Source organism: Leopardus geoffroyi, chromosome A2 (genome assembly GCF_018350155.1).
Source record: "Leopardus geoffroyi isolate Oge1 chromosome A2, O.geoffroyi_Oge1_pat1.0, whole genome shotgun sequence".
NCBI lineage: Eukaryota > Metazoa > Chordata > Mammalia > Carnivora > Felidae > Leopardus > Leopardus geoffroyi.
In genome coordinates, this window is record NC_059331.1 from 122,291,581 (window position 1) to 122,304,447 (window position 12,867).

Sequence of the window (12,867 nt, forward strand, 5' to 3'; positions counted from 1 at the left end):
TACAAGAGTAAAGCAAGGCTGTTATCTCTTAACCTTCAGTGTCAGAACAAAGCTGTTACTTTACAAACTAAGTGTTAGTCCTACACTACAATTTAACCCTTACAACAGAATGGGAGAAACTGCTTGTTAATCATATACCTGATCAACACAGATAGTCATCAGAGAAATGCCAAATACAATGAGATATCACTTCATACCACTTGGATATTATAATCAAAAAAGACAGTAATAGGTGTTGGGGAGGATATGCAGAAATTGGAATCCTCATGTATTGCAGATGGAAATGCGAATGGTGCAGCCACTTTGGAAAACAGTCTGGCAGTTCCTCAAAAAAGTTAAACACAGAGTTAACCACATGACCCAGCAATTCCACTCCTTGGCATCTTCCCAAGAGAAATGAAAACATATGTCCACACAAAAATTTGTATACAAATGTTCATAGCGTCATTATTCATGACAGCCCCAATGTGGAAACCACCCAAATGTGTAGCAACTGATGAATGAATAAACAAAATGTGGTATATCCATACAATGGAATACCATTTGGTTATAAAAAGAAATAAAGTACTGATAGGTGTTACAGTATGAATGAACCCTAAAAACATTGTTAAGTGAAAGAAGTCAGGCACGAAATACCACATATTATATGATTCCATTTATATGAAATGTCCAGAATAGGCAAATCTCTCTATAGAGAAAGTAACGGTTGCCTAGGACTTGGGGTGGCGGTGGGGGCACAGCTACTGGGGAAAAAAGGGACTGGCTGCAAATGAGTCTGGGTTTTCTCTTTGGGGTGATCAACACATTCAAAAACTGTCATAGCTGCACAATTCCGTGGCTATACTAAAACCTACGATATTTTATGCTTTAAATGGATGAATTTCATTATATGTGGATTACCTCTCAATAAAGCTGCTTAAAAAGATTTCCACAAATATGGGGCCCCTGGGTGACTCAGGTGGTTAAGCGTCCAACTCCTGATCTCTGGATCTCAGCTTAGGTCTTGATCTCGGGGTCATGAGTTCAAGCTCTGTGTTGGGCTCTAGGCTGTGTATGAAGCCTAATTAAAAAAAAAGATTTCCACAAATACAAAAGAAATGTAATTATTAACAAACTGCTTAAAAGAGAAAATATTTTCTTAGTACTTCCTTCCTTTGCAAGGAGAGGCAAGGCTTTTTTCACTTATAGACCCTCAGAGAACTGGCAAAGGTAAATATAGAGCATAAGACAAAGAACACAAAGGATTCTATCAATACTTGAAAAATACAATAAATCAGCACTGTTAGATATGACATAACAATTTTTTTTAATGTTTTATTTATTTTTGAGACAGAGAGAGACAGAGCATGAGCAGGGGAGGGTCAGAGAGAGAGGGAGACGCAGAATCGGAAGCAGGCTCCAGACTCTGAGCTGTCAGCACAGAGCCCGACGTGAGGCTTGAGCTCACGAACTGTGAGATCATGACCTGAGCTGAAGTCGGACGCTTAACCGACTGAGCCACCCAGGTGCCCCGACATAACAATTTTCAATGTTACAATTGAGGGTGGCAAGTTCCTGATTAAATCATTGTATTGTGATCTCAAGGCATACATACCGGCTTCCCAAAATAGTAGAAGCTTCAAGAAAAGCAGGAACAAAAAAAAAAAAAAAAGACAGAGACACTAAGCTCCCAGTCTTTGCCACTTAACAGAGATCAGATAATCAAGGCCTGACAACCACCTTTTTGTCCACCAATGGAAAAAAAAAAAAAAAAAGCAGCTGCTGTTGAGACAAAACTGTTCAGGACCCGGTTTCAGCATGCAAGAGTAACAAATTTTTTTTTTAAGTTTATTTATTTTTGAAAGAGAGAGGGAAAGGGAGAGAGGGAGAGAGAATCCCAAGCAGGCTGTCAGCACAGAACCCGATGTGGGGCTCAAACTGACAAACCATGAGATCATGACCTGAGCCAAAATCAAAAGCCAACTGACTGAGCCACTCAGGTGCCCTGAGTCACAAATCTTAATGGCCACTGAAAGAGTCCTACCAGAGGGGCCGAGGGAAGACGATTCAGAATTCAAGGTGTCCAGAAGAGATGCCACATATAAGCTCCAATGAGGGAACTAAGGTGCGCTGATCTCGATGGAGAGTCCAGAAATAACTATCGAAGAACAATTTTGACACATTTATCACAGCTGATATTTACTCATATATGCGGGAGACCAATCAAGCACAGACTGGTAGAATAAAGGCAGGGCAAGGATTATACATGCAAACACCACACAGTGTGTGAAACAGTGAGACTTCCCTTTTGTCTTTTGGCAAGCTGACTTCCTGAAAACCACCAAGGAGAGTGGTTTGCCCCAGGGAAGCAGAAGGGACTTTCGGTGATTTACAGATTTTTGTAGAAACCTTGTGATTTTGTCTATGGAGTATGTATATAGTGTGCTTTCCTCTGTGTAATGGCCCCTGGTGCCCTTCCTTGGGCATTTCCATCGTAACCCAGGACTAAACCTGTCAATTATAATTCCTTTCCACAAATCCGGTTGTCTAAGCTAAAAGCCTAGCACCCCCAATTCTTCTGTTTCACTCCCTCCTGACATATGAGGTTCCCAAATCCCACTAACTCTGCTTTCTTAATATCTCTTAAGCCCATTCTCTCCCTCCCAACCCATGACCCCCACCATTTGTCTAGTTCAGGTCCTTACAATCTGTGGTCTCTTAAACCGGGCGTCCCCATCCATCTGCCACATCGATGCCAAAATTATAATACAACACAGATGTTTGACATTCCTGTGCTTAGCAGCCTGCGTAGACTCCATGTTGTGACTAGAATGAAATCCAAATGCCTTATAAAAATGGCAAACAAGGCTTTTCATAATCTGGTCCCCGTGGACAGTGGCAGCTGCCTCTCCACCAGCCCTCCTCCACCCACCTGCCCTCCCCTAGATGCCATCACCTGGGCTACTGTGCATTCTGTCACATTCCCTCTGCCTGGATGTTTTACTCCTTCCCTGCAAACCTCCTTTCATCCTTCAAAACTTAACCTCTTTGGTGAAGCCAGATTTGCCACTCAAAGCAAGTTACTTCCTTATTTGTGTTCCCAAGGCACTTTGTACTTACTTCCATTCCTTTACTTTGTATGTAAATGTCTGTATGTATTTACTCGGCCGCTTTTCTCATGCCCTGAGGCCAGCAGGCAGTCACAGCCACATCTTTGTGTCCTCCAGCACCTATCTTCTGCTTTGGCAGGAAAGCTCTTCTCAGTTAAGTACTGGGGAGAACGAATGTGTCACCCTTCACAGAGATGCAGATCAGCCAGTGTTGTTTCAATGCCAGTACCTGCCCTGCAGGTGATAAAACAAAGACAGCCCACAGTCTATTGGAGGTTAAGAGAAGTCAGTATGAATACAATAAACTATACAGCAATTTAAAAGCCATAGGAGAGTCATAAACCAAAGCTATGGGCTCAGGTTGGGGAGAATGATTCTCAGAGACAATTTTAAAGATTTCTAGTTAAAACTGATGGTAGAAGGGCAGCAAAGAAGCTGTTTACAAATGTGATGCTAGGACATGTTGACTGACATCATTTTCAAGGCAAACTCTACTTCTGAAATAAATACTCAGGGATATTGGGGATTTCATCAAAGGACTGTGCTCTCAGGGAATTCCTTATCTTACACAGTGTAACTGGAGTGCTTCCTTCAGCCATCAAGATAACCTTCCTCTTAAATATTTGGAAAAAGGGTTCTCACTGTGACTCCTGAGGGGGTCCATACTGCGGCAGTGGCTTCCCTGTTGTTACCTGCCTCTCCTCATTTTCAGCTTTGGTAGTGGCTGTTATGCCCAGAATTCGTGATCCCCAAATACCGCCAGGGAGCTGAGTCCGATGCAAAAGCAAAAGAGCCTTTATTCGAGTTAGCTCGAGCTCAATCCCCTACCTGCACCGACAGGTGGTGAGATACCAGGGAGAGAGAGAGAGTTTGAAAAGGACAAAGGTTTTATTGGGGCCTAGGGGCAGTTGGTGAGGTAATGGCTATGGCCTCAGCCGATTGGCTAGGGAAGGGTCCGAGTCCTGTTAGGCAGGTGGGGGGGTGGGTTACTCAAGGGGAGGAGGTGTGGTCAAGGTGAAGGACACAGAACAAGATGGAGTCGGCCCGCGTAGGCCCGCCCTTTCAGTGGCCACAGCTGGAACTTCCGGACCATTGTCCCCCTTGATCTGACATTGCTATTGCCACACAGGCCTGAGCAGAGGGGGAGCAAAGAAAGCTGACCTTCCCTTGGATGCGCATCTTTTTGTACTCCTGCAATCCACCCTCTCTAGACTTTCAGGCTGAAACACTTCAAGGTTTGGTAGTGAGAGACTAACTACACAAATGGACAATGACCAGACCACATATACAAACTGAACTCTAGCCTACACTCTGAAGCAACCATGGGAGCCGATCTACTGTTAGTCAGAAGTGTAGGAGTTGGACCTCCATCTCTACCCATCAGTCCAGGAAGTCAAGCAATAACTCCTGTAACAGTCAGACCCAAATGGTCAGCCCTTTATTGATAACTGACCATCTCCCTAACTCTTGCCCCTATTTTTTCCATAGAAAGGAAATATGCACTCCTCATCAACCCCATACAATACCCCACTTCTAGCTGGCCGGCCTACAGTTTACACACGCCAACAGCCTCCAATCAGGGCAAGGCCACAGCCTTCCCTTCTTTCCATGGTGAAGCTTTTCCACTCCTCTGCCTGCTTCTGAGACTCTGCCAAAATGTGTATTGGTGGCTGACTCCTTTGCTATAGCAAACCCTGAATAAATGATCTCATTTGGTTGATCTTTGTTGATTTTCACAGCAGAAAATGTTTCTTAAAACTGGATGCTAAATATGGTTCCTGGAGTCAAAAGGAGAAAATGTTAAATACTGTATAAGAGTCCTCTTGTGGGCATATTGAGTTCTCGCCTCACTTTGGGTTTCTTAAATTTAACCCTCCTTTTGGATTTTGTAGGCTGTACAGGGAAGCATACAGAGCCTGGGATCTGTACCTCTACCCTGAACAGCACAGTGGAACACAGTAAACCCCAGAAATCCCCTTCCTTGAGGGTGAGTTTTGTTTAGAATCCTGTCACCAAAGAGCTGCTACAGAGGAGCCCAATGGGCATTACTCCCCATTTCCCAGACTTTGAGCTCTCTCCCCCAGGGCAAGGTGATGTCACCTTCTGCCTTTCCCCTGTGATTCTCCAGCTCCCCGGAGGGTGACTCTTGGACAGAAGCCCACAAAGCAGCTCACATGATAGACACTCCTCAGAGACAGCACAGTGGGGATCCATGTCAACAAAGAACATTCTCCTATAGCAGTATAAATGGAAATCACCCTCTTCCTTCTACCTTACTTGGCAGAGAAGTTTTACTTCCACCGTTCTCTTCTTCCTCCGTGGGGCTCCGCCCCAGGTTGTCCCAACTGTAATGGAGTCCTTGCTGGCTTCCTTCTGGACAGCTGAGCCCCTCACTCTGGACACCTGCACTGACCACACGGAGAATTAGCAGGAGCCTGCCAAGTTTTTCTTTTCCAGTTAGTTCATGTTCTTAGGCCCAGCGGGGTCTTCCCACCAGGCCAGATTAAGAAGAAAGGAAGATGATAAGATTTGCTCTCCCAGTATCCACAGCAAGCCCCAGGGCTGGGGCAGGAGGAAGGCTGAGGGGGGACTTTTTCTTGTCAAATGTGTGTACAAAGGTATACTTTGAACTATTTTATTTAAATATTCCTGCTTTAAAAATGTTTTTAAACTGTGGTTAACGTACAAATAAAATTTACCATCCTAACCATTTTTAAGTGTACAGTTCAGTGATCTATTTTTTAATTTATTATCTTTTAATGTTTATTTATTATTTTCGAGAGACAGAGACAGAGCGCGAGTGGGGGAAGGGCAGAGAGGGAGACACAGAGTCCGAAGCAGGCTCGGGGCTCTGAACTGTCAGCACAGAGCCTCATGTGGGGCTCAAACTCATGAACTGTGAGATCACGGCCTGAGCCAAAGTTGGACACTTAACCAACTGAGCCACCCAGGCGCCCCCAGTTCAGTGGTGTTCAACATGTTGTTGTGCGACTAACCTTCAGAACTCTTTTCGTCTTACAAAACTGAAACTTTATGCCCATTGAACAATTCCCCACTCTCTCCTCCCTCCAGCCTACTTTCTGTCCCATGAATTTGGCTACCCTAAGTCCCTCGTGTAATTCTGGAGTCGTATAGCATGTGTCCTTTTGTGGTTGGCTTTTTTCACTTAGCATGGTTTCCTCAAGGTTCATCCCTGTTGTAGCATGTGTCACAATTTCCTTCCTTTTTAAGGCTGAGTAGTATTCCACCAATGTACACATCACATTGTGCTTATCCATTCACTTGTCAGTGGACAGGTTGTTTCCACCTTTTGGTTACTGTGAATAACGCTGCTCTGAAATACAGATGTTGCTTTTCTCTATTCCCTTGTTAGTGGCTCTGGTCTAGCCGGAGATGCTGACAAAACCAGAGTAGGGTTATTAGTGTGAAATTAATTGACGCTAATGGAATTAAATGGAATTATTTTACTCTGAATTATTCCAAATTAATTATTCTGACATTCACTTTGAGAGGAAGGTCTGAGGACAACAGATCCCCAAGTTTATGCTAAAACAACAGATTTTGATAGAAAACAGGACAGAACTTCTTGGCTCGGGCTGTCCTGGGGAACATTGAAAAAGTACCCAGTCCTACACCCTTCAGAGTCTGAAATAATTGATCTGGGCCTGCTGGAGTCACCTGCGAGCTTTTAGTTTAGTTTAGTTTTTTGTTTTTTTTAAAGTAGGCTTCATGCCCAGCATGGGGCTTGAAGCCATGACCCCTGAGATCAAGACCTGAGCTGAGATCAAGAGTCAGACACTGAACTGACTGAGCCACACAGGCACCTCTCACTTGAGAATTTTTAAATAGGTACAATGCCAATAGCACCAAGCTTCACCTGAGACCCATTAAATTAGAACTTCTAGGGGTGAGGCCCAGACACTGATGTATTTCAAAGGTTCCCCAGGTAAGTTTATTGCTAGCTGGGACTCTGAACCATTGGCATAGCTCACAACTCCACCCCCAGAGGGACTAAATATGGGTCACCTGAACTGGAGAGAAGTAGGGAGAGGGCTGGGGCATAAGCCTACATAAAGGGGGTCACCTTGATGGGGTCCAGGTGGAGGGAAGCCATACCCTGAACTTGTTCACACTTTTTAAAAAATTTTTTTTAACGTTTATTTATTTTTGAGACAGAGAGAGACAGAGCATGAATGGGGGAGGGTCAGAGAGAGGGAGACACAGAATCTGAAACAGGCTCCAGGCTCTGAGCTGTCAGCACAGAGCCCGACACGGGGCTCAAACTCACGGACTGCGAGATCATGACCTGGGCCGAAGTCGGATGCTCAACCGACTGAGCCACCCAGGCGCCCCTGTTCACACTTCTATAAATGGTCCTTTCGTTAAATTCTCCTCAGTTACCTCGTTTGAGTGAGTCACTTTCCTGCCAGATCCTGACCTATGTAGCTGTCCTCACCTAAATAAGGTTGCTAGGTTAAGCACCTGGTTGCAGAAATCAGAGATGTTTGGTTTGCCCCGAGCAGATGCCATAAGGCTACATCTGAACAAGACCTTTTTGAGACTGGCTTATTTCACTTGGCATGATGTCCTTAAGGCTCATTCTCATTACAGCAAGTGATGGGACTTTCTTTCTTTTTAAGGCTGAATAATATTCCATTGTATTCAAATTTTTTAAATGTGAAATTTAAATTCAATGAAATGAAAAAAAAAATCTTAAGTGCATATCCACTAAGTTTTGACAAATGTATAACCCCCAAATCACCCCCAAATGTTGATTCCTTCCCAGAAAATCCTCATCCTCACCCCTTTCTCCCAGAGGCAACCACCATTCTTCTGATTTTCCAGTGTAGATTAAATTTGCTTTTTCTAGGACTTCATTTAAACCCAATAATCCTTAAGTGTTTTTTTTTTTTTTTTCATTAGATGTATGGGAGTTTGGAAAGCAAAAAAAATGAAAAATGCTAAATGAGAAGTGTCTGCTAATTGCTTATCAATCAGAAATTCAGTTGGAAAGGAAAGACACAGGGGCTCCTAATTTTAGATTTAATTTAAATCAACAGGAAATCTTACTAGGTCATCCAAGTTCATTTTAAACACAACTTTCTGGCAAAATCCTCTTTAAGGATATTAGTTACCTTTTCACATATCAATTCAATGATTCACATGATTATACAGAGACAGTAATTTTCAAACTGAGCTCCTTGGAGCCCCTAGGGCTTTCAAATTTAAATCAAATGGTTGGAGTGGCCCAAGGGAATCTTCAGAAACCTAGGAGGGGGTTTGAAGCTAAAAAAGTTTGAAAGCCATTTTCTTAAATCACTGAATTTTAATAATGCAAAAGAGCTTAAACATTATACCATCAAATGCTTTTACTACTCAGATAAGGAAAATGAGAAGCTGGGCCATTAAGTGCCCAAAGCCACCAAGCTTTTATGGGCAGAGCCAAACTCAGGGGGGCCCCCTTATTGTTGCCCAGGGCCCTTTTACACAGACTCTAGTTAGCTTTAGCTTGGTCTGCAGGTCTATAGGAGAGAAGGATGAAAGTCTCCCTGATCAGCATCATCACTTATTTATTTAAAGCTAATAATTTTCATAATAATTCCTAATGGTAACATTTTCAGACAAATCCCATTTTGCCGACTATTCCAGGGGGTATGTAGACTCCTAGAAGTCTGGCCCTGAACTGGAGATTAAGTGCTCGTGTTCAATGGCATATATCTAGCCCCATAAACATCCTGCACAGGACTCTTCATCTGTCTTTTTTTAAGTAGGCTTCGCCCAGTGCGGAGCCTGATACGGAGCTTGAACTCAATGACCCCAACAAGATCATGACCTTAGCGGAGATCAAGAGTCTGATGCTCAACCTACTGAGTCACCCAGGCTCCCCTTCATCTGTTTTTGCCAGAGGATCAAGATAGCCAAAACTTTTTGGGTTTGGACATACGTCTCTTTATTTCAAACTTATTTTGTCTAGTGAACAGAGATGTACAACAATGATCATAACCTTCCAAGTTATGTTAGAAAAGGGAATAAAAGGACAAGTGAGTCAGGTAGTCAATACAAATGGGTGCTTGGGCAGGAGGGTGTTTTGCTGCCTTTAGTACTGCAATGATTGAGAGCCTCTCATCCTAGGCAGAGTGAAACAGACAAACCCAACAGATGGCACTTGTTTTTGTTTTTTTTAATTTTAAACGTTTTATTTTTATGTTTTTATTTTAGAGTAAGAGAGAGGGAGAGAGCGAGCAGGGGAGAGGGGCAGAGGGAGAGAGAAAGAATGCTATGCAGGCTCCATGCTCAGCACAGAGCCTGACTCAGGGCTCAATCCCATGGCGCTGGGATCACAATCTGAGCTGAAATCAAGAGTTGCATGCTCCACTGACCCAGCCACCCAGGAGCCCCTGTTTTTTTGTTTTACCAAACATGGGGCTCAAATTCACACCCTAGATCAAGAGTCACATGCTCTACCTACCAAATGAGCCAGCCAGGCACCCCTACATGGCATTTTTTGATCATTTACTCTGTGCCCTGTTCATTAGATACCAAACAACCCCTGAAAATGACCTAGGAGATCTACTAAGTATTTAAGGTGTGTGAACATCAGAAGTAATTTCATTATAATAAAGTAAGATAAAACCATTTTTTTTATGATTATAGGAAAATATACATAATCTGAATTTCTTCAAGCCTTATCAGGATATGGGGAGAGTTGAGGGTGACATCGGCAGTTATAACTCTTGTCCCTACCCGCTAATGCAGAACTCCAACATGTAAATTTCTTTCCAAATATTTCTTTTGCCAGGGAGTGTTTCAGAGCCCGTCTTATGTTCTGTACAACCAATTCCACCAGGTGGCAGCATTTCATTTGCAGACACAGCCATTTAGATTCATGGCGCTCTCCTCCCAGAGTGTGACAAAGAATTCTTTTCTGCTCCTTACATTATTACTAAAGAGTTCCCAAAGAGACTTTGTTTTGCTTTATTTTCATTTTTAGAGAGTACAGCTAGTTCAGCCCTTGTCTCTTCATAGGAACTGGGCATTAGTCCCCTGAAAGTTCCATCTGAGTTGCAGCCATGGGGCTGTATTCAGAATTGCCTTGCCCCTCTGATGACAAACGCTTGACTGGTGCATCCTTCTGGTCCCTGGGCTGCTTGAGAGCTTGAGAATAAGACAAGGTGAGTCTTGGATTATTTCTACTTCTGCCAATTCCTAGCCATGAAAATTTGAGATTAACTTCAAAACCTGTTTCCTCATTAGTAAAATGATGGTACCCACTTCATAGGGCCAATGATGAAATGAGATTCCAACATATGGAATGCATTTAATCAATGTCAGTGCTTATTATAAGCACATATAGCAACAAAAACATTAACTGATTATTGCTGCTGGCAGCATCACAGAAAAATTTTAATTTCTTCTTTGTTTTCCCAATTCTCTTTAATAAGCATGCATTGTTTTTATAATCGGGGGAAAAAGGCAATTTAAATATAATAGATTGTTGATCCCAGTTCCTGATGATTCCTGCAGAAACATTCAAATACTTTTACTGCTCAATGAGCTCTGGAGGGCTGGGCGTAGGTCTTACCTATTTTAGTACCATTAGCATGAAATACGTCATTTGGCACCCAGTAGATGGTCGATACTCATTTCCCGAACCAAAAACCTCAGTGGTAATTGCTTCAGGTTTTAATTTCTCTGTGTAATGAAATAGCTTTTTCTTTTCCATGAATTCGTTTTTCTTACATAGGTCCAATTTCTAAACCTTTTATCAATTTAATTGAATCCTCCCCAAATTGAGTCCCCTCCAAATTCTCCCCATCAGAATTCCTCTTATATTGTGAAGTTGGCTTTAGGCAGGTTTTCAGAAAGCATTTCACCTGACCTCCACACGACTCATGCCAATAGGGGATATGGATGGGACTGAGTTGAGGTAGAATCTTTTTAGCAGCGAAATGAAGATGGACCCCGGTAACATAGATTATATAAAGATTGTAAAAGGAAACGGACATTTCCAAAGATGTGTCATATTTTAAGTTGAAACCCATAGTGAAGAGAGTGGTTGGTTGGTTTTTACCCATGGTAAAGGGTACAGGGTTATTGATGATTAAGTCTGCCTGTTGCTATCCCTTGGTTCCTTTGATCTTAAATGAATAAATGAAATGGTCAGGCGGATCTCTAGGGAGGACAGGCTCAAGCAGGATACTGCGCTGGTGTTTCTTCTATAAAAGCAAAAGCAAAAAATATGACGTTAATCCTTGGCAGCTGATCTATTTTAGTTCTTTTCTCACATTATCGATACACATAAAACTCTCTCTCCAGGAATTTGGATCTGAAGGGAAGTCCAAAGTTGATTACAGCTGAGCCACCTGAGGCAGGGCCCCTGACAGGCATGGGAACTCCAGAGGGCCCCATCTATACAGAAGGTGATATTTAATTCCTCCTTTGATCTTTCAATCTTTAATAGATTCTTCTTTGATTAAGATGTCCAGACATTTAGACTCCTAACTGGGTCTTAAAAGGTTCTAGGCCAAGCTTGGGTCCAGAGCCAGGAGGTGGCCAGGGGGGCAAGATGTGGGGAAGGTGGTCCTATTGTTGATGGTGGCACTGGGCACAGAAGGTGGAAGTAGGTGGAAGGAGAATGGAAAGCTGGCTGCTTGCACACATTGTTTGGGCTGGCTTCTGTCCTCTGTAACCTAAGGTTTCAGTTGACGTGATGCCAAAGCAGGGCTGTGTTCCTCTTGGCCCCTGCTCCTGGCAGGAGTGGGGAGAAGCTCTTGCCCTTTCTGTCATGCTGTGGTCTCTGATGTGAGCATCAGGGCCCGAAGAAGAGTTCTGTCTTCTCCAAACTGCTCAAACCTGGTCCTTGTGAGGCTGACTGCAGACACTCTCTTTCTACCTTCTCTCTGCCCCCAGGCACTGGGACATAAGCTTCCTCTCTCATCATTCAGGCAACAAATGAATAAATAAATGAAAATCAAATCATGTAAGTCTTCTTGGCAGAGGCCAGCATTTCTTACGTAGGTCGAATTTCTTACGTGGGTTGTCAAACTTGCCCAGATTTGCCTAAGCTGAGAAGTGAAGGTTGATCAGGCTCATGTGTAAACCCTGGGTCATCAGGAAAATTCCGGCCAACAGGGAACATTGTTTTGAAGCCTCCCACATGACACTCCCAAAAAGAGTTGGTCCAGGAAAAATTCCACCTGTTCAAAGATGAATCATTAGAGAGGAAAAGGCAAAGGATCTCTCCATGCATAGGAAAAGGGGCAGGAAAAGCAAGTGGCAGATGTGGAACCCTTACCAGGAAAATGCTGCCATAGAGCAGGCAAAAGCTATAACCAAACAGTTGTCAGGCATTTAGAAAACTTAATGAAGGGATTGCCTCTAAGAAGAAAGAGTGCAGGGATAAGATGGTAAGACATCAGGGGGCAAAACAGGAGCTCAGGAAAAGTGGAAAAAGAAAATAAAGGAAAACAGAAAAGAGCCCAAGGGAGAAAACAAACAAACAAACCACAAACCCAACACTACTGAAAATATTAAGGACACAGAAGGCAGGAATGACAAAAACTCAGCAAAATAAAATAGAAGTAAAAGAGTTTAAAAGAATTAGATAGGCCAAGAAGTCCAGTGACTATACATTTATTGAGCACCTGTGATGTGCCAGGCACTGTTGTAGGCACTAGGACTTACAGCAGCTCCATAGCCAACATGCACCCTATGGCCCTTGAAACTGCATTTTTTTTCAGCTTCCCATACCACCTACAGTGGACGATGCAAAGGCCAC

The 12,867-nt window shown here is 43.2% G+C and overlaps 1 long non-coding RNA gene across 1 annotated transcript in view; it reads right to left on the bottom strand.

The window, feature by feature from the left end:
- Nucleotides 1-1,465: 1,465 nt before the first annotated feature.
- The window catches only part of LOC123606650, a 34,336-nt gene continuing 22,934 nt past the window's right edge, over nt 1,466-12,867 (bottom strand). The window contains exons 2-3 of the long non-coding RNA XR_006716416.1: nt 5,264-5,492; nt 1,466-3,323 (exon numbers count right to left, since the gene is read on the bottom strand). This is a non-coding gene — a long non-coding RNA (uncharacterized LOC123606650). The remainder of the gene's footprint in view (nt 3,324-5,263; nt 5,493-12,867) is intronic.